Genomic DNA, 24817 nt, shown 5'->3' on the forward strand with positions numbered 1-24817 from the left:
CTGTGGATCAGTACCAGATCAACTGTTGGCCTCCTGACATGCCTGCTCCAGTTTCTGTGCTTTCACACAGCACTGCTGCTGATCCCTCTTGCACCCCCATCTCCTGTAGCTCCTGTTCAATCTGATCATAGATGTGCACATTTCTGTAGCTGGTCTGCAGATGTGCTTGCAAAGCCTCTTCTCCCCACAGTCCCAGAAGATCCAATATCTCCTGTTCACTCCAGGCCAGAGCATGTCTAGAACATGTAGCCGGACTTCTGGTCTCTGTGACCCCAATGGTCAATGTTGGTCAGCTGCTGGAGGACTGTTAGGGTTAACATAAGTAACACAGTGTCTATACATTGACAATGGCTCAATATCACTCATGGAGGTGGTGTTACTACGTCAGTACAATGGAGAGCTTACATCGGTGGGAGAGAAATTTAAGAGCACAACTACTGTACTTGGACACAAAGCAGCTTACATTGGCCTAAGTTTGTTGTTTAGGCCATGCATCAGATAATTAAAGACATACAGGAGAAACCTATATAAAAGTATGGACTGGACAGTTTCTGGAGTCTTCACCTGCCAATCAACTTCTAATTTTATTATTCCAATTTGGCAGTGTCTTTATACTCAACTTTGCATCACTGCAAGACCTTGAACCTGCAATGCGCTCTACCAAAGAAGATCTTTATAATGACATGGGGTCCCCTGTACCCTTACCAAGTCCCACTGACACCACAGGGGTGTGCCTGCGCATAGCTCATTACAAAATCAGGACCTAAGTGACTACGTAAGGTGCAATATATAGTAGAGACTTGGGCCTCAAATGTCAAATGGGGAAAGATTCCTTACTCTCTCTCACGTATAGAAAAGCAAGACAGTGTTGCCAACTCTCACAGTTTTATCACACACTTTGTGATAGTAGTAGTTTAATACTTTCGTGATTTTCAGGGAAGATATTGATAAGTGGCAGGAGTTTCAGAGGAGAAACAACCACAAAAATGATTAAAGGTAGACTGGAGGAGCTCACTCTATTTAGCTTAACAAAGAGAATATCAAGGGCTGATTTAGTCACTTTCTAGAAATACTTACATGGGGAACAAATATTTAATAATGGGGTTTTCAATCTAGCAGATAAGTGAATAACGAGATACAATAACTTGAAATTGAAGATAAATTCAGAGTGGAGATAAGACCTAATTTCCCCCACACACATTGTGGGTAATCAATAGTGGGGCTACTTTAGCGAGGGTCATGGTGGATCACTGACAATTTTTTAAGTCACAATTGGATTTTTTTTAAAAGATATGCTCCAGTTTAAAAAACATTATTTTGGGCAAGTCTATGGCCTATGTTACACTGAACGTCAGTCTAGATGATCACAATGGCCCCTTCTGGCCTTGAAATCTAAGAATTAAAGCCTCACCTCCCAGAGAGAAGTGCTTACATGAGAATCACAGCTCCTTTTTTTTTTTAAATATGATTCCAAACCTCATGGTGGCAGAGGGAACATGACATAATTCAAACACATCCCTAAAGGTTCAAGAACCAAAAGGCAGAGAAAAACCTCAAATTTTATTTTTTTTTAAAGAAAATCTCATGATTTTCAAGCAAATCTCATAATATTTTGGTGTTTGACTCATGTATTTTGAATATATCAACTTGCAAATACTGAACACACCTCACTCTCCCTGTCTCCATTGAACTCTGCAGGGTCTTAAATACTTTCTTGTTTAGCACTGAATTGGGAAAATGATGCTGTGTTACATCACACAAGACCTGATTTTATTCATGCATACTGCCTCACCTCCCGCACTTTCCATACTGTTTTACCATTGACTCACTGTGTACAATTTTTTTTTAAACTGTTCTCTGTGTCTTTGCAGGCTGTGGGCCTTAGAAGGTAAGTATTTTCAATTTCTTTACTCTTCAGAAGTAAAAAGGGAATTAACTTTAGTAATTAGTGAATTGATTCACATGAAATAATCTACATACACCTCTACCCCAATATAACACGGTCCTCGGGAGACAAAAAAACCTCACCATGTTATAGGTGAGACCGCATTATATCAAACTTGCTTTGCCCCACCCCATTCCTTGTTCCCTGACTGCCCCGTCCAGAGACCCCGTCCCTAATCACTCCCAGGACCCCACCTCCTACACTACCCCCCTGTCTCCTGACTGCTCCAATCCCTATCCACCCCCTACCCCTGACAGGTACTCACCGGCAGCGGCGGGAAGCGGAGCAGCCCAGCCCTAGTCTGCTCCACTCCGCCAGCTCCCAGCCATGGCGCTCCGCTTTCCACTGCCGGTGAGTGCGGAGAAGTTGGAGAAAGGATGCACTCACCTGTAGCGGGAATTGGAGCGACGCGGCCCAGCCTGCTCCGCTTTCCTTGCCTTGGCCCCAGCTGTGTCGCTGGGAGGCGGCTGGGGAAAGGTCCTACTCTCACCTGCAGTGGGAAGTGGAGCACCACGGCTGGGAGCTGGCAGAGTGGAGCGGGCTGAGGCTGGGGTGCTCTGCTTCCCACCACAGGTGAGTGAGGGAAGGTTGGGGAAAGGATGCCCCTCATACTCACATGCGGTGGGAAGCAGAGCGCTGCGGCTGGGAGCTGGCAGAGTGGAGTGGGCTGGGGCTGTGCTGCTCCGCTTCTGCCCCTTCCGCTGCTGCTGGTGAGTGCGGGGGAGGCGGGGGAGAAGATCCCTTCCCCCAAACCTCCTCCCCATAGTGACACAGCTGGGGCCGGGGCGAGGGAAGCAGAACAGGCTGCTCCCAGCCCCCCGCTAATCCCCCAGGCCACTCTGGGACTGCAGGCCCCCCAAAAGTGCCCTCCCACAGCTCCTGCCCCCCAGACCCTGGTGGGGGGAGCCCCTGACCACCCTGAGACCCTCTGCCCCTTATCAAACCCCTCGGCTCTGGCCTGGCCCAGCACCTTTAACACGCCGCTCAGAGCGGCGTGTCAGAGCTTTACCGCGTTGTATGCGAACCCGCCTTATATTGGGGTAGAGGTGTACTCTTCTTCTTCTTCATTCCAAAACAAACCCAATCAATTTTTCCCCCTTAAGGCTTAAACTCTTGGCTCACTTTGCTCTCACATTTTTGCATACTTATGTATTTCCAGTTCCTGGCTGGGATGGGAAGAAGAAATATCAGTGTACCATAAGAAAAAAAAAAGCCTTCCAATTATTTCAAGTCCACGTCTGAATTCATAGCTTCTTCTGTGAAAATTTGCAGACTCAGGGGATTTGGATTAACATCCAAGTTTGTGCGCTTTTCCAGATTGAAAGGAAACTCAAAATCTTTTGCGATTCTCCCACTGCTAGAATGGTGAACCCCATCAGTGTATGGCAAGGAAGAACCTACTGAATAAAATGTACTCTCCATGCAAGAAGCCAAAACAGAAAGCAGTGAAATGTTGTAAATAAATAAAAATGATGTTGGAATCACCTTGTTAAGTTCCAGCACACCAAATGGTAAAATATGAGAAATTGACCTGCAGAACTGTTGAGAGAATACTGTGTTGGAGTCCAAAAGCTCTGTCTGATTAAGTATTTTGTAAACTGGGAAATAGCTTTCTAAGAAATACGCCTGGCATAGGGAAATCAGCTTGCCTGTTTAAAAGGCTTCTGCTATCTCACAGTGATAAGAGTTACAGAACAGCTGGACACTTGATTGCACCTCTAAGTTTGTCTCAACAGTAGTCTTGTATATAAAAGACTACTATAGAATGCCAAAACAAGCAAGCTAGACACTGCATTTTTCTATCTCTATGGTGCTTATAATAAAGGGAACAAAATAATTGATTCACTCTTAGGCAAATTAGTAGAAACTACTCATGAACCCTTGCTTTTTTTTCTCCCTGCAGCACCTTCCATCGGAGAAGTTATCTTGGCTTCACATTTTTCATTGATTTGCAAAAAAAAAACTTTTTTCCCCTCCACAGCAAGTGTAAATTTAGGAGAGAGGATAGCAAGTTAAGCAGATATTCCCCTAGTCTCTCACCCCTCCCCTGTCAGAAGCATGAGTTGATAAGCAGACCTTGCAGCAGTATTTTATCATAATAAGAGCTGGGAAGCAGCACTTGTCCACATTTCTGTTTTTTAATTTCATTTATTTAAACGCATCTAGCTCCCACTTGTTTGGGAATGTGATTACCTGAAGTTTGAGACACCGAGATGTTAGAAAGTTTCATCAAAATATTTTAAAGGCTTGCTACAGTTTTAGGAAATGAGTTCAGGAGAAGACAAAGGAGTGTCGTGCTAGTTAACCCAGCTGTGTACGATGGACAATCCAGGGAAGTTTCAATAAAATAAAATTAGCTGGGGCAGAGACCCAAACAGCTTACTTATACTTGCTCATTTAGGGCTCAATCTTGCTCCAGTGAAGTTAGTGAGAAGTTGCACCACTGATATCAGTGGGATCACTGGTAATCATTTGCAAGTATTAGTCCAGGTCCCCCTGCCGGCCCCAACCCTAACTCTAGGCCCTGACTTCAACGGGAACAAGACTGGCCCTTATGGTATCAAAAATATTCTCTGAATATTATTTGTACAGCCTATTCTATTAATTCTTAGTCTTGCCAGAATCATCCTTCTTTCTATCAAAATGAGAAATAAATAAATGAGGAAAAAACAAAAACTAGCAGGTTCTTATGATTCTTAAACTGGGCCAGATCCTCAATTGAAGATATATAGCCCTCTATGTTTGATTAGCTGTAGACTTACATATATTACTCTGGTTCCTTAAAGACATGATAGATACATAAATATTGAATGGCCTCCTTAAAATCATCTTTTTTTCTGTTGTAATATTACAGTAGATAATATGAATGATTAAAAAGGTACCTTAAAATGTATTGGAAAGTCATAAGAGAAAGATGAAAAGATAAAATGAAATGGAAAGATGGGCATGAGCATGCGTGAGAAACTAAAAAAGGGATGAAATTATTTAAAGGAAGTTAATGCCTGATATCATAGAATATCAGAGTTGGAAGGGATCTCAGGAGGTCATCAAACCCAGAGTTGTGAGTTCAATCCTTGAGGGGGCCACTTAGGGATCTAGGGCAAAAATCAATACTTGGTCCTGCTAGTGAAGGCAGGGGGCTGGACTCAATGACCTTTCGAGGTCCCTTCCAGTTCTAGGAGATTGGTATATCTCCAATTATTTTTATCTAGTCCAACCCCCTGCTCAAAGCAGGACCAATTCCCAACTAAATCATCCCAGCCAGGGCTTTGTCAAGCCTGACCTTAAAAACCTCTAAGGAAGGAGATTCCACCACCTCCCTAGGTAACCCATTCCAGTGCTTCACCACCCTCCTAGTGAAAAAGTTTTTCCTAATATCCAACCTAAACCTCCCCCACTGCAACTTGAGACCATTACTCCTTGTTCTGTCATCTGGTACCACTGAGAACAGTCTAGAGCCATCCTCTATGGAACCCCCTTTCAGGTAGTTGAAAGCAGCTATCAAATCCCCCCTCATTCTTCTCTTCTGCAGACAAAACAATCCCAGTTCCTTCAGCCTCTCCTCATAAGTCTTGTGCTCCAGCCCCCTAATCATTTTTGTTGCCCTCCACTGGACTCTTTCCAATTTTTCCACATCCTTCTTGTAGTGGGGGGCCCAAAACTGGACACAGTTCTCCAGATGAGGCCTCACCAATGTCGAATAGAGGGGAATGATCACGTCCCTCGATCTGCTGGCAATGCCCCTACTGATACAGCCCAAAATGCCGTTAGCCTTCTTGGCAACAAGGGCACACTGTTGACTCATATCCAGCTTCTCGTCCACTGTAACCCCTAGGTCCTTTTCTGCAGAACTGCACTTGTCCTTGTTGAACCTCATCAGATTTCTTTTGGCCCAATCCGTCAATTTGTCTAGGTCCCTCTGTATCCTATCCCTACCCTCCAGCGTATCTACCACTCCTCCCAGTTTAGTGTCATCTGCAAACTTGCTGAGAGTGCAGTCCACGCCATCCTCCAGATCATTAATGATGATATTGAACAAAACTGGCCCCAGGACTGACCCTTGGGGCACTCTTCTTGATACCGGATGCCAACTAGAAATGGAGCCATTGATCACTACCCACTGAGCCCGACAATCTAGCCAGCTTTCTATCCACCTTATAGTCCATTCATCCAGCCCATAGTTCTTTAGCTTGCCAGCAAGAATACTGTGGGAGACCGTATCAAAAGCTTTGCTAAAGTCAAGGAATAACACATCCACTGCTTTCCTCTCATCCACAGACCCAGTTATCTCCTCATAGAAGGCAATGAGGTTGGTCAGGCATGACTTGCCGTTGGTGAATCCATGCTGACTGTTCCTGATCACTTTCCTCTCCTCTCAGTGCTTATGTCCACTCTTCAAGAGTGTAAAGGTCCAGTTCATCCAGTGAATTGTAATCACCTGATAAATAGGATTCAACTATTTTTAAAGTAAACCAACACTTTCCTTTTTAATTCTGGTTGTCTGTGTGGCCATCTGTAGACATGCTCTTCATTGCTCTACGGCACAAATTCGCGGGAGACCACACTTTCAAACACCAGTCCCTTTTATTTCCTTGTATTTTCCCACCACCACGTATACACAGCTTTATACAGTTCGTTATCAGGCAGGTAGCCCCTTGGGGAACAGCTTGCTCTTACAGCTAGCTGGGAGCAACAGGCCCTCACTCCTCACTTTCCTGTTCCTCCCTTCCTACTTCCTTCCTGCTAGCTTTATAGGCCTTCCCCCATCAAGCTCACAGGTGTCTCTCCTTTAGGGCTTTAATCAGCCACAGCCTGTCAGCTCCAATCTCTTCCCCTTACTGGGAGCTGAGCTAGCAGGCTCTGAGCTAACAGGGGCTGAGTCAGTGCCTTTTGGCCAGAACCCTGTTACACCATCACTGCCAACGACATTCTTGAATTTTAATTATGTGTCTATTCACTTGTTTCTCCCAAGTAGAGTCATTTTGGCGTACAATTATGTTCTTCAGTTAACAGAACCCAGAACTCCTGTGTTTGTGCTGGTCAGGGTCTGTTACTACTTAAACCCTCTGCTGCAGTCAGGAGTTTCATTCCTAGTCTGAGACATCTGCAGAATGCCACTGTGCAGCTTTTCCCACATAAAATGAGCCAACACCACATGACTGCACCCTCCGACAGTTCCACCAGTTTCCCATTACAAGATCTAGGTCAAGAGTGCCCTTCTGGTTTTCAAAGCCCTTCATTAGCTTGCTTCAGGTCTACTCTCATGCTCCAGTCAGTCTCTTTCTACTCTCCTCCTCACCCTAATGGCTCACATGGGCCCTGACCAAATGCCCAGTAAAGTAAATCAGGCCCCTGTGCACTGGTATCTCACCACTGCTAGTATGTCAGCCTTCTCCTCTCCAGCTATAACAATTTTCAGCAGCCTTCTATGTCTCTACACTACTTTCCATCTCATTTCCAATTTCCACCAAAAATATCTCTTCTCATTTACTTATACCTTCCACTTTACTGCTCATTCCTTTTGTTATTAAACTTTCTCCCTAAGAGATACTATACAGAATAAAGTTGTAGTGTATTATGTGAAAAAAGACAAAGATGATCATATTCTCCAGGCTGTCTCTCTCTTTATAATGCTTCCTGTGAGTTATAAGTCTATTAGGACAAGTTTTGGCTGGTTATAGATTTGATTTTACATTCACAATACTCCTTCTGTTATTCTTGACCTGATGTTGGTTCATTATCCAGACATATTTTTGAAGTTATGCCTGGCTTTTTAGACAGTCATCTCATTATAAGGAGAGTCATAGCTCCCAGAAATATAGCACTCAGAGCATTCCTTTTGGCTTTACAGTCTCATTTGGAACAGATATTAAAAAATCCTCATTACTCTCAGCCTCAGATGATGCATCAGCACCTCCTTCTGGAGGAAGTTTGTCAAAGTTTTGTCATTGTTGAAGTCTCACTTCATATCTTCACTGATTTGTTAATAACAGATTTTCTAGCTCTCCTGAAAAAGCACAAATGGGGAAACACGATGTGCTGAAATGCTTGTCAGCTGCTGCAGCAAAGGCAAGCCATATTTTTTCCCCTTCAGAAAGAAACCAGAGTATCAGGGAATCTTCCCCTCCTGTTAGTGTCCTTAGGCCTTTAAATAGGCTGCCATCACACAAGAAAGCTGACATTGTTAGGGCCACGGACTCTTTATGCAGCTTTATTTTTTTCCTTTGACAACAGCTATTGTGTTCTTTTCAGAACCAAGCTACACTTCAGAGGAAGATCTGCTGAAGGCAGTTGAAAAAGAAAAGAAGAAAAGAAGCTTAGGGATGACTGGAGGCTTCCCCCCAGTCCCCATCCCCATGTCCTGCTTCCCTCCTCCTCCACTAGATTAACATACTTTTCCTATTTATACTACTTTTCCCACCCCTGAAGTTAAAGAAAAATCAAAACCACCATATTGTGGGTATTGAATGCTGCTGTTAAGCCTTGTATCTACTTCGGGAGCAGATCATTTAAAAAATATCTTTCAGGCCATCTTGTGGAGAGAGAACTTCTTTAGGTTTCCCAAAGCTATCCTACAGAATATAAATGTATAGGCTACTATATAATGCTGTGGGATCATTTAACATCCGTAGCAAGGATATCATTCTTTATTAAATTCTGTATGTTTTATAGTAATTTATAGAACAACTTTATTGGCTTTGGGGGTAAATGTAAAAAAATCCTAAGTGACTTAGGAGCCCCCAGCCCATTTTCAAGAGTGGTTTAGGCACCTCAGACCAGATTCACAAAAGATACTTCACCACTGCAACAACTAAACCCTCGCTGCCCTGCCATCTAGAGGAATCCTCAGCTCCAAATTAGGAACAGAGGATCCCCACACCATGCCTGGGGAGAGGTGGCTCCTAAGGAAGCGATTCTCAGAAGCCAGCAAGCTAAGGTAGGAGCCACTTAAGTTAATCAGGAGTGAAATGCAGAGGAAATAGGTGAGGTTTAGGTTCAGCTCATCAAAATGGGAGGTGCCAAACTCCCATTATCAGCTGCCTAAGGCCCAGAGTGACAGGCCTCTCTCTTCACTTACGATTTATAGCTGAAAACCCTCTCCTGGAGTTAGAAGAGAGCAACACTCTGGAATAGCCCAGCGGTTAGGGGACTCAGAGCATTAAGCTCTGCCTCATTTGGAGCAGGGACTTGAACTCACCTCCCAGGTGAGTGCCCTAACCACTGCTGAGAAGACACTACTAAATGCTCTGACTCAGTGTTGCCATATTACACAGGTTATTTCTGGAATAACATGGACTCTTCCAAACATTGGAGCATGATACAAATAAAGGGATAAAAAAAATGGTAAAAGCTAGTTATAGAGAAAAGTTCCTATTTCAAGTATCCAGGTTTATATTTTCAAAGGAAGTTAAGGTTTTTAGATACAGCGGGAACTCTCGAGTGTGCCTTGTTCTGTGGCACAAACCACATAGGACCTCATTCTGACTCTCTGCCCACTGCACTACAATTCTCAGATACTCTCTGGGACAGGAAGCAGCTAGCAGTGGTGAAGGAAGGTGGAGACCATCTTTCTCAGACCCAGGGCCGGCTCCAGAGCTCAGCGGGGCAAGCACCTGCCTGGGGCGGCCCTTTCCCGGGGGGGCGGCAGGCTGGGCCGGCGGACCTGCCGCAGTCATGCCTGCGGGAGGTCCACCGGAGCCGCCGGACCAGCGAACCGTCCGCAGCTGCGGGAGGTCCAGCCGAGCCGCGCGACCAGCGGAGCCTCTGCAGTCATGCCCCCAGGAGGTCCGCTGCTCCTGCGGCTCGGGGGCGCCTCCCGGGCATGACTGCTTGGGGCGGCCGAATTTGTAGAGCCGCCCCTGCTCAGACCCTAACTGCGCTCTCGCTCTCGCCCCCTAGACCTCCCTCAAAGCAGCAGTGAGATCTGTGAGGGAAGGAAAAGCTGCCCAGGAGCAGACAGGAGAAATAGTAAACATGGGTTAGCCCTGACTACTCATTTCAAAAATATATGCTTAAAACTGGCATAACTTGCAGACTGAAGGAAAGAGTTAATGTCTCAATTGTATATTAGAGATGATACCTAGGGAAAGAATAGGCAATACAGGAATTTAGGGCTTCTTTTCACTTGGATGTATTTCAAAATTAACTCAGGCTGTTACTCAGGTATTTCCCCTAGCCCAATTCCCATCCACACACAAAAACTTCTCACGTGAGTAATTGGCCTTTCCTGGAATATGCGCTAAGGCCAGAGTTCTGCTTACACTCAGGCTAGTAACCCTCATACTTTGCATTGTGGATACAGGCTAAGACATGGGAGTATGGATAGTTTTCAAACACCTTCCCAGAATTCCTCCCTCCCATGTTCCAAGAAGGGCAGACAAGTTCTCCTCCAAATCACAGGGAAAGAATCAGAGTAGCTCAGTTTATTGCAGCACTAAGAATCAAGGGCTATGACCAAAGTCCTAGCACTCCCATGTAGGCAAGGGCAGCACCGGTGAACACAAATACTTTGTCTATGGCTATGCAGTGTTGTTGCTTATACCTAAGCTAGGCTAACCTGGGTGCCGAGACCTGAGAGTCATCTCGGTTAACTCTGCAGCGAAGATGTACCCTTTAAAGTGAAGGCACATAGTTTTGTATTTGATGTAGTGGTAAGAGGGGGCCAGTAGATGGATGTGGTAGCTGAAGCAACAAGCCGGAAAAGTGATCTGGTGGCATCTCTCAGGGCAAGAGAGAACAAAGAATGAGTTTCAGGGTCTTGATACGAAGAAAAAGTTATTTTATATATGTGCTGGACTGACCCTCTTACTCTTGCTATTTGGGTTGCTCAGCACATTACTCCTTCAGTTACCAAATTTAGGGAAGGAAATGAAATCATCTCTAAAAACCAATTTGTCAAAATGAGGGAGAACATACATCATCCTCAGCTTGGCAATGCCATTGCTTTAGAATACATAAAGCAAAGCTTTCAGTGAGCTAGAGCCTTGGTAATTGATCAGCAAGGGAAGATGGAGAGATCAATTCCTTTCCTCTGGATTTTTTATTTTTAAAATGAGGGTCTTATTTTGTGAAACTTCAAGAGGAATTATTAAGTATCAGTTTAATTGAAACCCATGAATTAAGCTGAATTTAGTTACATTCTTATTGTAGTTACCTAGCCCAGGACTCTGTCTATGAAGGCTTTTGTCCAGAATTCAAGTCTCTTCTGGGAATCAGTCTTCTTCCTCTTCATTCAGAACTAGCCAACATGGGGGGTGCAAGAGAAGAGGAAGAAGAGGAAAATATAAATAGTTTCCTTTCACTCTTTCCTGCTGGTGAAAGAGTGTGTGAATGTGGAATGGTGTTTGGTAAGCTACCAGCTGGCATGATGGTAGCAATAGCTGAGAGTGATATTTGGGCAGTTCACAGAGGAGAGATGCCCTAATGGAGGAGATGAAAGAAAAGAGAGGAAACTTGACTTTATGTTGGTGATATAAGTTATCATCTAATGATTTTATATAGAAGCTAATGAGTATTGTACTTCTGTTAATAAGGATGTTTTAATGCCACACTTTATTTAAAAAACAAAACCACCAGCTCCTCAGCTATTGTAAACAAGTGTAGCTACACTGACTTCAAGAGAGCTGTGCTGATTTTACACCAAGTGAGAATCTGTCCCACTGAGCTGTACCACTCCCCTTAGGTAATAAACTTTTCAGAAACTGAATACTGTCCTTCCTCTGGTTCACATAAGGGCTGTTTGTGCCCCCAGACACGTCTGGTAATTGACTTTTGGAGAAATAAGACAGTTACAGTGGTGGCTGTATAGCAAATACTACCACATTTTCAGAATGCAGTTCCTTTTAGGTCAATTGAGAGGGGAGCTACCGATTGTGGGGCTGCCTCAATTACAAATTCAGCCACAGCAAACAAAAATAGAAAGCACTATCACCCCCCTCTCCTCTCCAAACAGACTTATATTGTTATGCAGTTGGGAGATACCTGGTACAATATTTTTTGTTGGATTGCCTACTACTGGGATCAATCATTGGTAGCCAATTTCAAAATCTCCTGTGATAGCTATGGAGTTGATCCTAAAATCCACTGAAATCAATGGGAAGATGCCCATTGATTTCAACATTCACAAAAGGGCAAGATTGTGCCACTTTTACTCACATGAAAAATTACTTTGCTCATTAAGTAATCCCACTGATGCCACTGGAGTTACTCAAGGAACAAAATATTACTTAATGTGAGTAAGAATGGCAAAGCCCAAAATTCTGACTTGCTGATTCATTTTTTTAAGTTTATTTCATTTCTATTTAGATTCCCCCTCCCTCCCCCCCTTAATTTAGTTAAACTATGCAAGTTAAGATCAGGAATTAATTGTAGATATTTGGTATTTTTAGTCACTCATCTGAATAAAATGGACAAGTATATTTTGCTTTCCTAACTTGAAAAACAATAAAAGCGGGAAAAGAAACACAGATTCCACTGATAATAGAACACAATTATGTAGAAAGATAGTGTACATAATGGCAAGTGTTATATTTTTGTATGGAATGAAGATAATTTATAAACAAAATTCTTTTAACATTTCTAAACCTCCTTATATTTATCCATCTGTGGATTAGATGTGTTCTTCTCAATCATGATGATAACAATACTTCTTGAATACCAGGCAGTGGGCATATTGTATTTTCAGCAATCATAGCAATTCACCAGAATTAAAGCAGAATCAGCAAACTGTAGATGAATAGGACAAAGTAAATGTAGAAAAATTGAAATGTTATAGTCTGTAAGGTTTATGTTAGCTTCTCATACTATGCATTCTTTCTGTTTCTGAAAATAGCTGTGTTCTCAGCTAATATTGCTTTATGATTTAATTATTGGTGGAGAGCAGCAAGGCTATCTATCTATCTATCTATCAGCCAGGAGTCCTAAGGCATACTGTTCTGTTATCCATCTCCTTGTCAGAAATACATGACGACAATCGGCGTAATAGGCTATCATTCCTGGTTGGAATTAATTTATATCCACTTTGCAGTGGATTTAATGATGATACAAGGTGCAGGACAACAAAGAATCAAGAACCTAAGAGATTTTTTTTTCCAGTTGCTTACTGCTTAGGTATTACTAATAACTTCCTAAATAATCATACCACACATTTTATTTTAGTGTCAGGCCAATTCTACTAAAAGAGAGAGACATTTTAACCCAGGCTGAAGGTAGCCTCCTTGTTTGTGGGCAAAGTTTTTACCTGAGAAGAAACGCAGGTGTCAGGTTTGTACGTATAAAATTTATTCTCTCTCTCTCTCTCTCAAAAAAAAAAAAGTGAGCGAGAGCATGCGTGCTCAACCGTGCCTGTAAGAGTCCACACAGCTGACAATTTACTTCATAGACTATCTCTTACCCTTGCTTAAGAAGCAAGAGTAAAGCTCAATCAACCAGTATAAACAAAAGAAAACAGATTTCAGTCTTGTTATCAAAGCAGTGATATATAAAGAATAAAGACTTCCCACAGTCAATGAATTCCAAACACTAAAATCACAGCAACTAGAATTGCTGTCAGGAAGTCATCAGAGCAAGACAATATTTGGTGTTTGGGTTTATAACCAGACAAGATAGTCCTATGGCTGTTTGCTTTGAGAAAGGGGAAAAAGTCATGACAATTTAGACCCATAAACAGTCCACTCATTTCAAGTGTAATTCCTTGTGGTTGGGTCTGGGAATTAGCTTTCATCTTATCTGGCACCCCTTTCTGTTTGTGTGATAGACTCCTCTCCCCCTGTGATTTGGCTCCCGCTCCATGACTTGGCCCTCTGGTCAGGTCACTATATATTCCTTTCCTGCTGGATGAGCTGTCCATACGCTATCTAAGAAGTAAATTGTCAGTTGCATGGACTGTGGTTACAGGCATAGTTTTATACTCTTTTTGAGAAAAAAGTATAAATTTTTTTTATACTTTTATATGCAAACTTTGCACATGCATTTGTTCTCCAGGCACAAACTCTGCCCCCAAGCAAGGACACCACACCACTGAAAATGTCTCTTCTAACTCCAGATCCTGAGCCATGTTGCCAGTGGCTGGTAGGGGAAATCGAGGTCACCCTCTACTCTGGGTTCCAGCCCAGGAACACTATGACCAGCAACCTAGTCTGCTCAGTCTCAGACTCTTGCTGTTTCACCAGGCTCCTTCCTACCCACCCTGCTCTATCTTTTCATCTAACTCTTATTTTATCATCAGAGCTTCCTCTGGTCCCCATGGCTATTTCACCGCCTGGGCCTTTCTTAAGGCTCTCTAGTCCAGCACAGGACCAGGGGGAGAATAAGCTCAGAGGATTGCCTTGTTGTCCCTGACCAACTCCCTTTCCCTCTAGAGAGTGACTACAGATCTTCTCCCTGCAGTCTCTGCCTGCTCTCCCTTCCTGGCCTTGTACTCCTAGCCCAGCTTGATCCCCAGCTAGGCTTCATCTGCCATTAGGCCCTATCCATCACTGACTTTCCTCCAGGTGCAGCATCTAAGATTAATTGGCCCCTCCTGGCCCATATTAACTCTCTCAGGGCTTGTGAGGGGTCGATACCCCATCAGAAGATTCAACTATGGGAGTAAATATGCTGTAGATTTGTACAAGCAGATGCATTCCGCATAAAATGGAGCTTAGGGAAGGTCATACAAGATTTTTCAGACATCAGATAAAGTGCTTTGGTCAGTCTGAAAAAGTCAATTCTACCATACATGAAACATCAGCACTTGGTTGTCAGACTCAGGGCTCGTCTACACTATCAAGTTTTGTTGACAAAACTTATGTCGAGACCCAAAAGTCGACAAAACAAAAATTGCCAAAGGTGTTCACACATGTTCCCTCTGTTGACAGATCATGTCCACACTGGGGACACCATCAACAGAGTGAGCATCCCACAGTGCAGTGTTGGTGAAAGGAACAGCTGATTGCTGCACATCTTGGGATTCAATCCGAGTTCTCCCACAACCCTCTCAGCTTCCGAGAGAAGCATCATGAGTTGCTCTCTGAGCTCTCCATGCTGAGGAATGGCAAAGCAGCACAGCAGTCTGTCCCTCTCCCCCTGCAGCAGCAGTCTGCCTGCTGCTGTGTTCCTAGTGCCGGGCAGAACAGGAGCATTCCAATTATTTGCTCTTTGTTTGTTCCCCAAATGGAGCAGCACACAGATACTTCTGGGCACTTTGAAAGGGGAGGGGCGCATGCCTGCATGGCTGCAGAGATCAAAACACTGAGCAAAGCAATCAGTGTGGGCGTTGTGAGATACTGGTGGAAGCCAGTTCTGTGGACAGAACAATCAGCAGTGTCTAGACTGGCTCTTTGTCAACAATAAAGGGAGGAGGAAAGACAAAACTCTCTCACGGGGTGGAAGTTTTTTGTCTGAACATTTTTCGTGACAAAAGTCACATCGTAGTGTGTACACTCATGCTGTTTTGTCACCAAAAGCCCTCAGTATAAGTTGAAGTTTTACAGTATTTCCCAACGTGAAATATGACTCATCCTTTAATTCTACTTCCAGATTGTGTTCATGACCACATGCACTAATTCTATATGAACATTTTCAGAGTAGCAGCCGTGTTAGTCTGTATCCGCAAAAAGAACAGGAGTACTTGTGGCACCTTAGCGACTAACAAATTTATTTGAGCATAAGCTTTTGTGGGCTACAGCCTACTTCATCGGATGCATGGATCCGATGAAGTGGGCTGTAGCCCACGAAAGCTCATGCTCAAATAAATTTGTTAGTCTCTAAGGTGCCACAAGTACTCCTGTTCTTTATATGAACATTGTTTGCCACAAGCTGGGCTGTGAATATTGCCTGCCATATAAGAGAGGTTTGCGTGGACCCTGCTGATGCACATTAACAGTTCTTTAATGTACTTTGATCTACTCTGGTTTCAAAGAGAACTAGCTCAAAGTGCACTGATGAGCTGTTAATGCGCCTCAGCAGGGTCCACTCAGACAGTTAATATGGGCAAGCTAGAGTGGGCTAGAATGATACCCCAAGCTTATCATGAACCAAATGTTCATGTAGATAAATCCTAAATATCAGGAAAAAGACTGGTTATACAGTATTCTTCCTGACTGAAAGCAGTAAGACTCAGAGTAAAAAAAATAAGAGGAACCAATCAGATGAAATGAAGGCCAACATTTTCTCAAGTGGCCTCCAATTCTGAGTACCTCAAAGTTTAGGTACCAAATCTGAGATATCTTGGGCCTAGTTTTCACAGGCCCAATCCTGTGATTGACTTTGTTGCTTAGCCTCTGTGAAAATCAAAGAAGTCTCCATTTAGGCCCTCAAGAGAAGCCCCCCAAATGAACGAGCATGACGAGTTGGATCACATAAACCCCCTTGGGGCTGCCAACTGATGTGCCAAGACTACTTCTGCCCCTACTTTCCCTGCCAGCTTGGGACTCCAGAACCCTACCTGATTGTGCTAGACACACTTGCCAGCAACAAAAACAGACCCAGGTCTGAACCACGTCCCACAAACTTCAGGCTTAACCGAAAGCAGCTTAAGAAGTGTTCTTGTCTTTAACACTCAGATGCCCAACTCCCAATGGGGTCCAAACCCCAAATAAATCCATTTTACCCTGTATAAAGCTTATACAGGATAAACTCAAATTGTTCACCCTCTATAACACTGAGAAAGAGATATGCACAGCTGTTCCCCCTCACCCCAAGGTATTAATACATACTCTGGCTTAATTAATAAATAAGAAGTGATTTTATTAAATACAAAAAGTAGGATTTAAGTGGTTCCAAGTAGTAACAGACAGAACAAAGTAAATTAACAAATAAAATAAAACACACAAGTCTATGCCTAATACAGTAAGAAAGTGATTACAGATGAAACCTTACCTTCAGAGATGTTCCAGGAAGCTTCTTTTACAAACTAGCCTCCTTATAGTCTGGGTCCAGCAATCACTCACACCCCCTGTGGTTACTGTCCTTTGTTCCAGTTTCTTTCAGGTATCCTTTAGGGGTGGAAAGGCTCTCTCTTGAGCCAGCTGAAGACAAGATGGAGGGGTCTCCCAGAGGCTTAAATAGATTTTCTCTTGTGGGTGGAGACCCCCTCCTCTCTCTTATGCAAAGTCCAGCTCCAGGATGGTGTTTTGGAGTCACATGGGCAAGTCACATGTCCATGCATGACTCAGTTTTTACAGGCAGCAGCCATTGCCCACATGCTATCTTGAATGTCTCCAGAAGACTTCTTATGTGGATTGGAGTCTTCCAAGATCCATTGTTCATTAAGTGTTTCTTTATTGGGCATTTAATTTGCACATTCCTTTCCCAAGAAGCTGACCAAATGCTTTACTAAGGCTACTTAAAATTAAGTACACAGCCAATATTCATAACTTTGAGTACAAAAATGATACATGCATACAAATAGGATGAATATATTCAGTAGATCATAACCTTTACAGAAATATGTTATATGGCATATATAGCATAAAACATATTCCAGTTATGTCATATATACATTCATAAGCATATTCCCATAAAGCATTAAGGGGTGCAATGTCACAACAAGCACTTGGGAAAATGTTGGCCTTAGTTTTGAATTAATTGTCAAGTGTTTTGAGCTCTCTACTTCTGAATACCTGTCAAAGTCCTAGCACAAGGCAATCCAGAGAGAGGTTTTACAGATTAGTGAAGGACAAGTTACTGTATTATCTTTATAAACAGGGATAGCTTAATCCAAAAGATTAGAATTTTAAAGTAATTTGGTGTTTAAACATCAGACTGCACCCAAGAGAACCCCACTGTGAACCACGACATAAGAAGAATCTTCTGTATAAATCAGAAACAGGAGTCTGACAAACACAATGTAAAGCAGAGTAGTATCTAAGGGCCACTAATACTCCGGCTGACCGGTTCCTTACTACAATAATCCCTTCAGTGGAATTACTTGTGGAGTAAAGGTATGACTCAACATGTGTAAGGGTGGCAGAATCCAGTCCTGAAATACTGTATAATGCAATGGTTAACAGAATCAATGACAGCTAAAAAGGAACTGAGGAAAGACAAAACAACTCAGACAGCATGAAGCAACAGGTCAATACAAACCCTTAAGGAAGGGCAAATTTCTAGCTGTGACCACACGTAAAGTGCCAGTCTGAAATTTATTCAGAAGGTTATTTAATCAAGACAAGATGGGCCTATATAATTGCATCACTGCAACTTTGGAAAGAAAAGGAAGATTAGAAACAGGCTTGGTAAATTGAAAGGTTGTCACCTGGGACTGATCTCTGCTTAAGTGTTTAGAGACAGCAGTGTTTTAGGGAAGGATGGCATAAAACCAGACAGAGCAACTTTAATCACTTGAATGTATTAGTTAAGTTTCAAGTCATCAGTTTGTATCCGCTTTCATCCCAGGTCAATATTTTTATATTTATGCATTTACAGAAAACAAAGCTATTGTAACACACAAGTTACTTCTGTTCAGTTCCTCTCATTTGTATACTGTCTTTTAGTATTTCTTGTGTGCTATATACTATGTGTAGCATTTTTTGCAATGTAGTTAACTTTGAAGGTCATAGAAGTGTAGTGGTAACAACAAAAAGCAATAGAACCATCCATTTAGGATGGCCATGAAAGAGGGCTATTGTAGAAAACTGCAGAATGCATGTTTGGATTGCCTGAGAAAGTTGGTGTGCTTTTGATAATAGGATTCCACTTGAGGTAAGCTCTTTTTTATATAGATATCAGAAAAAAAGGGGTTGAAATGGCTTTAATTACACCAATCCCTTTCCTTTACAATACCTCATGAATAAAAATGAATTGATTTATTTTTTTGTCTCCATGGCAACTGTCCCCCTTACGACTTTCTAAAGAGTTTGTTACTTGCTCAAAGATTCATTAAATGGAAATAATCTCAACACTCACTCTCCAGCCAGAGACCTAGTTCTCACAGTCAAGATGCTGTTTTAGAGGATATATGTTTGACAAAACAAAACAAAAACAAACAAAAAAAACCCCCAAAAAAACAAAAAAAACCCACACCTTTTGAGATTGAAACTCTTAGTTTCTAATGCAAAATTCTTTAAAGACCACATTTGTCCATAAAAGTCATGGTTAAACCAACTAGAAGAGCCATCCTGCAAGTGACAATTAATTGGAGGTACTTAGCTAAACCCCATTATGTATCCAAGAGAGGTGCTTAAATCAGAGTGCTTTTTTAAAGAAGTACCAAAAGTAGCTGCTTCAAGTATCCATCGAACTTTTAACCCTCCTACTGACTTAACTCTTCTTCTTGGGCAAGTGTCTTGATTTGATGATGTTCTCAATTCAGGAGTGGAAAGTGTTGTATTTTGCTTGCAATTATATATGGTGACTTGTAGGACTGTGCATTTTCTTTTTTAGACATTCAGAGGATCAATTAAGTTTTAATAATAGAGGAGGGTGGAGAAGGGTGAGTGGGAGACAGCATAGCTTTACTTTCTCTGCTTTGCGAGGATCTCAGTCCCAGGAAGATTGTGAAGCGCTACAAAAGGATCTCTCAAAACTGGATGACTGGGCAACAAAATGGCAGATGAAATTCAATGTTGATAAATGCAAAGTAATGCACATTGGAAAACATAATCCCAATTATACATATCAAATAATGGGGTCTAAATTAGCTGTTACCACTCAAGAAAGATCTTGGAGTCATTGTGGATAGTTCTCTGAAAACATCCACTCAATGTGCAGTGGTAGTCAAAGTGAACAGAATGTTGAAATCATTAAGAAAGGGAGAGATAATAAGACAGAAAATATCATATTGTCTCTATATAAATCCATAGTATGCCTACATCTTGAATACTGCATGCAGACGTGATTGCCCCATCTCAAAAAAGATATATTGGAATTGGAAAATGTTCAGAAAATGGCAACAAAAATGATTAGGGGATATGGAGCATCTACCATATGAGAAGAGATTAATAAGACTGGGACTTTTCAGCTTGGAAAAAAAGACGACTAGAGGGGGATATGACAGGTCTATAAAATCATGAGTGGTATAAAGAAAGTAAATAAGGAAGTGTTATTTACTCCTTCTCAAACACAAGAACTAGGGGTCACCAAATGAAATTAATAGGCAGCAGGCGTAAAACAAACAAAATGAAGTATTTTTTCACACACTGCATAGTCAACTTGTGGAACTCCTTGCAAAAGGATGTTGTGAAGGCCAAGGATATAACAGGGTTCAAAAAAGAACTAGATAAATTCATGGAGGATAGATCCATCAATGGCTATTAGGAATGGCTATCAGGAATGTGCAGGGATGGTGTCCCTAGCCTCTGTTTGCCAGAAGTTGGGAGTGGGCAACAGGGGATGGATCACTAGATGATTACCTGTTCTGTTTTTATCCTCTGGGGCACCTGGCATTGGCCACTGTCAGAAGACAGGATAGTGGGGTAGATGGACCATTGGTCTGACCCAGTATTCATCTAATGTGAACCAGGCTGTTTAAGAGATGCAGCTTAGGGGTGCAGTTGGACACAATGAAACACAACACTATGTTGCCTTTTATAGACTACCTTCTCAGTGGCAGGAACTCAGAGGTGATGATGATGGAAGTCCTTATTAAGATGGGGTAGAACTTGCAGGTTAATTGTGCATTGTGTGAAAGCAAATGACTAGTAACTAAAAACAGTTCAAAGAGCCCACATTGGAGCTGTTATAATAATAAAGTTACAACAACCTCCCTCCAGAAAAGACATTTTGAAGAAGTATTAATGCTCATTGTTGGAAACCAGCAACAGATTAAGTGTTTTAATCAGAGCCGATTTCTGCCTCATCTCTACTTGTAAAATGCCAATGGTGATTTTGTATCATGCTTACTTTAATAAAATAGGCTGTTCATTAAAGAAAAAAAACTATATTGGTTTCCAAATCTTGGCATTCTAAAATAAAAAAAAATTTCTTCTTTGGTCTGACTCTGTATGGCCGTTCTTTTATTTGTATGCTCAAAGTGCAGCTTCAAAAGGATGGATTTGGGGTGGGTCATTTGCATTCCTCCTCACCCCCCAATATTTCCCCAGGAAATCCACTTCACACATATTGGCCCCCAAATCCTTTGAAGTCCTTAATATCTCCCAGAGACTGCATTAATTCTGTCTTCCACCTAAAGTATTCCTGTACAATCCCATGAAAGTATGGAAATATTTGTATTTTCAATACAATGGACTCCCCAAATATTTAAACTTAATTCCATAAGGTTTGTCCAGGATATTGTCATATTGTCACAGTTTCTCTCCCACCCTCAGAGTGCTGGATAGTTTCTGATGTGTGTCAACCATACCGCTTCCCAGGTCCTTATCCAAGGGTGTACTAAGTGCATGCTCTAAGTATTCCTAGGGGGACCAGATGTCCCATTTTTAAAGGGACAATCCCATTTTTGGGGACTTTTTCTTGTATAGGCGCCTATCGGCCCCCACCCCCTGTCCCATTTTTCACCCTAAGTATGCCTGTTCTAAGATCCCCACCCAGAGGACAAGGCTTCCCCAGCTCCTGACTTACATGGGGGTGGAAAGTAGGGAACAGGATGCAGAGCCATCCAAAAAGACAACCTCCCAAAACCTGTCTTACCTGACGATAGGCAGAACCCCATATATAGGTGTGGCTGCCCCAGATGTTGGTGCAGATGCGGGGGGCAGAAACCCCAGGGGAGCAGGAATCCCCAGATCCCATCTCACATGGGAAGTAGGAAGAGGGGCTCAGATGCCCCAGAAAGGCAAGTGCTCTATAGACACTCCTCCAATGAGGGGTGAGAGGAGAAGAGAGAGGGTCAGATCCTACTAGGTTGGCAGGGGCTCTCAGAGGCTGGCACACACATAGGGGGCAGGAGGAACTCTGACACCACTGGTGGGGTAAGGATCCCCACATCCTAGCTCATATGGGGAGTAAGGAATGGAGATCAGAACACCTTACAAAGGCAAGACTCCTCTAGAACCTGGTGCACACACAGGCAACCAGAGGGACAATAAGAAGAGGAAGTAGGAAGATACCCCAGATCCTGCCACACACAAAGAAGCAGAGAATGTTGAGTGCACAGCCATGTCTATGTCTATTCTCCCTCTCTTCTACCCGCCTCCACTACTCCACCCCCTAAAATGGCCCTCCCCTGCTGCAGCATCCACATAGCTACATTTAAAAAAGGGCAAACAAAATAACCCACACTACTTTGACTACGTTCCTCCAGAATGGTACCTACCCCTTGGACAGGACAGATTGTAGCAACATGCCTTTCAACCTTTTCAAAATGTGTGGCCATCGTGAGGCTTATACTGACACTGGCTGAATCAGGTTCAAAGATCCCCTTGAGCTATCCAGCTAGTATAAAGTGTTGAAAGCTAATAGGCCTGTTAGCTCCTCTGCTCTCACATGTTCAGTGCAATCAAATAGGTGCATGAATAGGCTCGGGCCTAACTGGAGAAGTCTTTCTCAAACTAGATTTTAATTTGATTTCCCCAAAGATTGGTGGATGCCATACACTGTGTCAGGGTAACCCCTCAAGAATCTGAGACTCAAGAAAAGCTATGGCTTTTTTCTTGGGAGGGGAGGGGGAATGTATATTGGAAGCCACTTGGCCAGATGATCCCCAAATGACCCCCAAATTTGGATCACCAACAAGCAGAGCCTTATACCACCAGGAGGCACACCTAATTTCAAAGTAATCGTGTAGATTTTAGAGCACTAACAGTTGAGTTTTAATCAGAAAGCTGGTCTTAATTATAGCAGATGCAAATGCAAATTTTGAGTCTGGCAAGCTTGACAATGTATTTGAACTTATTCAGCTTTTGTAGAGATAAGACAATTGAGAATACAACGGATGACTTTTTGGTTGAGGCACTGAATTGGAATAAGACACTGAGGCTGAATTCTTAGTTCTACCAAGGACATTTGACCTTGATCAAATCATTTAATCTCTCTCTGCCTCACTTTTCCATCTGTAAAATGGGGATAAAAATCTGCCTTTGTCTGTCCCATCTATTTAGATTGATCTGCAGGACACAGGTTGTCTCTTAAGTGTGAGTGCACAGTGCCCTACCCTAACGAAGCCCTGATTTTGGTTGGGCCTCTGGACACTACTGTAATACAAATAATTCCTTATTCAACCAATAAATAAGGCACAAATTGATGGAAAACAGCATTCAATTAAGGAGATGGTCTATTTGCTATCATTTTAATAGTGGCAGCACACAATCATTTCCTCCTTTATCCTAACCACAGCTGCAGTGCTTATTAGGCAAGTAAGCTGTAATCAGCCAGTTAAAGTTGTCAGTGATTCAGTTGTACACAATTTGTATGTTTAAATTCATTTCTGGTTGTGCTGACCTCTTGCCGCCCCCCCTAAAATGTTTGAAATGCCCTACAACTGGGATATACTGATCCCACTGATAACACTGCATTATATATACAGAAGTCTGATATTTCAATAGTTGTCATTTCTTGGTGCCTTTTCTTTTAAAAGGGGAACAACCTTTTTAGGTTCACCACCTAAAAAAATGTCCTGCCCCCATCCTCCACTTAGAGCAGAGCTAATTACTTGGTCCATGCAATGTATTTATGTGGCCTGCATAGAATACTGAGATTCTAGCCCTCATGGTTACAAAGAAGCCTTCCAAATATAAACCAAGCTTAATTGTCTTTGGGCAGCCTGAGGTGATAATTATGAGAGGTGTTCAACCACTATCCCCAATATCATCACTGGAGTGTTAACGCTGCAGGAGTGGCAAAGGAAATGTAAAATTTAGAAACAGTGATGGTCCTAGGAGGAAGCAGATTTCCTCATCAAGTGATGCAGATCGTGACAATGAGGTAGTGAACAAATAAAAGAACAGTAACTGAAAGTTCAGTAAATATACAATAGGTCAGATTCTACTGATGATCTTTGCACATGGATGTCAGTGGAACATCCATGGCAGATTGAGGGTACATCTACACTACGGGACTATTCCGAATTTACATAAACCGGTTTTGTAAAACAGATTGTATAAAATCGAGTGCGCGCGGCCACACTAAGCACATTAATTCGGTGGTGTGCGTCCGCGGTCCGAGGCTAGCATCGATTTCTGGAGCATTGCACTGTGGGTAGCTATTCTGCAGCTATCCCATAGTTCCCGGAGTCTCCCCCGCCCCTTGGAATTCCGGGTTGAGATCCCAGTGCCTGATGGGGCAAAAAACATTGCCGCGGGTGGCTCTGGGTAAATGTCGTCAGTCACTCCTTCCTCTGGGAAAGCAACGGCAGACAATCATTTCGCGCCCTTTTCCCCTGGATTTCCCTGGCAGATGCCATAGCATCGCAACCGTGCAGCCTGTTTTGCCGTTTGTCACTGTCACCGTATGTGTACTAGATGCCGCTGACAGAGGCGATTCAGCAGCGCTACACAGCAGCATTCACTTGCTTTTGTATGATAGCAGAGATGGTTACCAGCCATTTTGTACCGTCTACCTTGCCATTGTAAACTCGCAATGATGACAGTTACCAGTCCTTCTGTGCTGTATCCTCTGCTGCTGTCATAGGTGCCCCTGGCTGAGATCGGCCGGGGGCACAAAAGCCAAAATTGGGAATGACTCCCTGAGTCAATCTCTCCTTTATGGTATCAAAAGATAGAATCAGTCCTGCCTAGAATATGGGGCAAGTGTACTAGAGATCCAGTGTATCAGAGAACCAGAGAGCACAGCCGCTCTGCATCAGATCCCCCAGGAATGATGAACTGCATGCTATTCACAGGGGGTGCCCCTGCAACAACTCCACCTGTTGATTCCCTCCTCCCCCAGCCTTCCTGGGCTACCGTTGTAGTGTCCCCCCACTTGTGTGATGAAGTAATAAAGAATGCAGGAATAAGAAACAGTGACTTGATAGTGAGATAAAATAAGGGGAAGAAG

This window comes from Mauremys reevesii, linkage group 1 (assembly GCF_016161935.1).
Source record: "Mauremys reevesii isolate NIE-2019 linkage group 1, ASM1616193v1, whole genome shotgun sequence".
Taxonomy (NCBI): domain Eukaryota; kingdom Metazoa; phylum Chordata; order Testudines; family Geoemydidae; genus Mauremys; species Mauremys reevesii.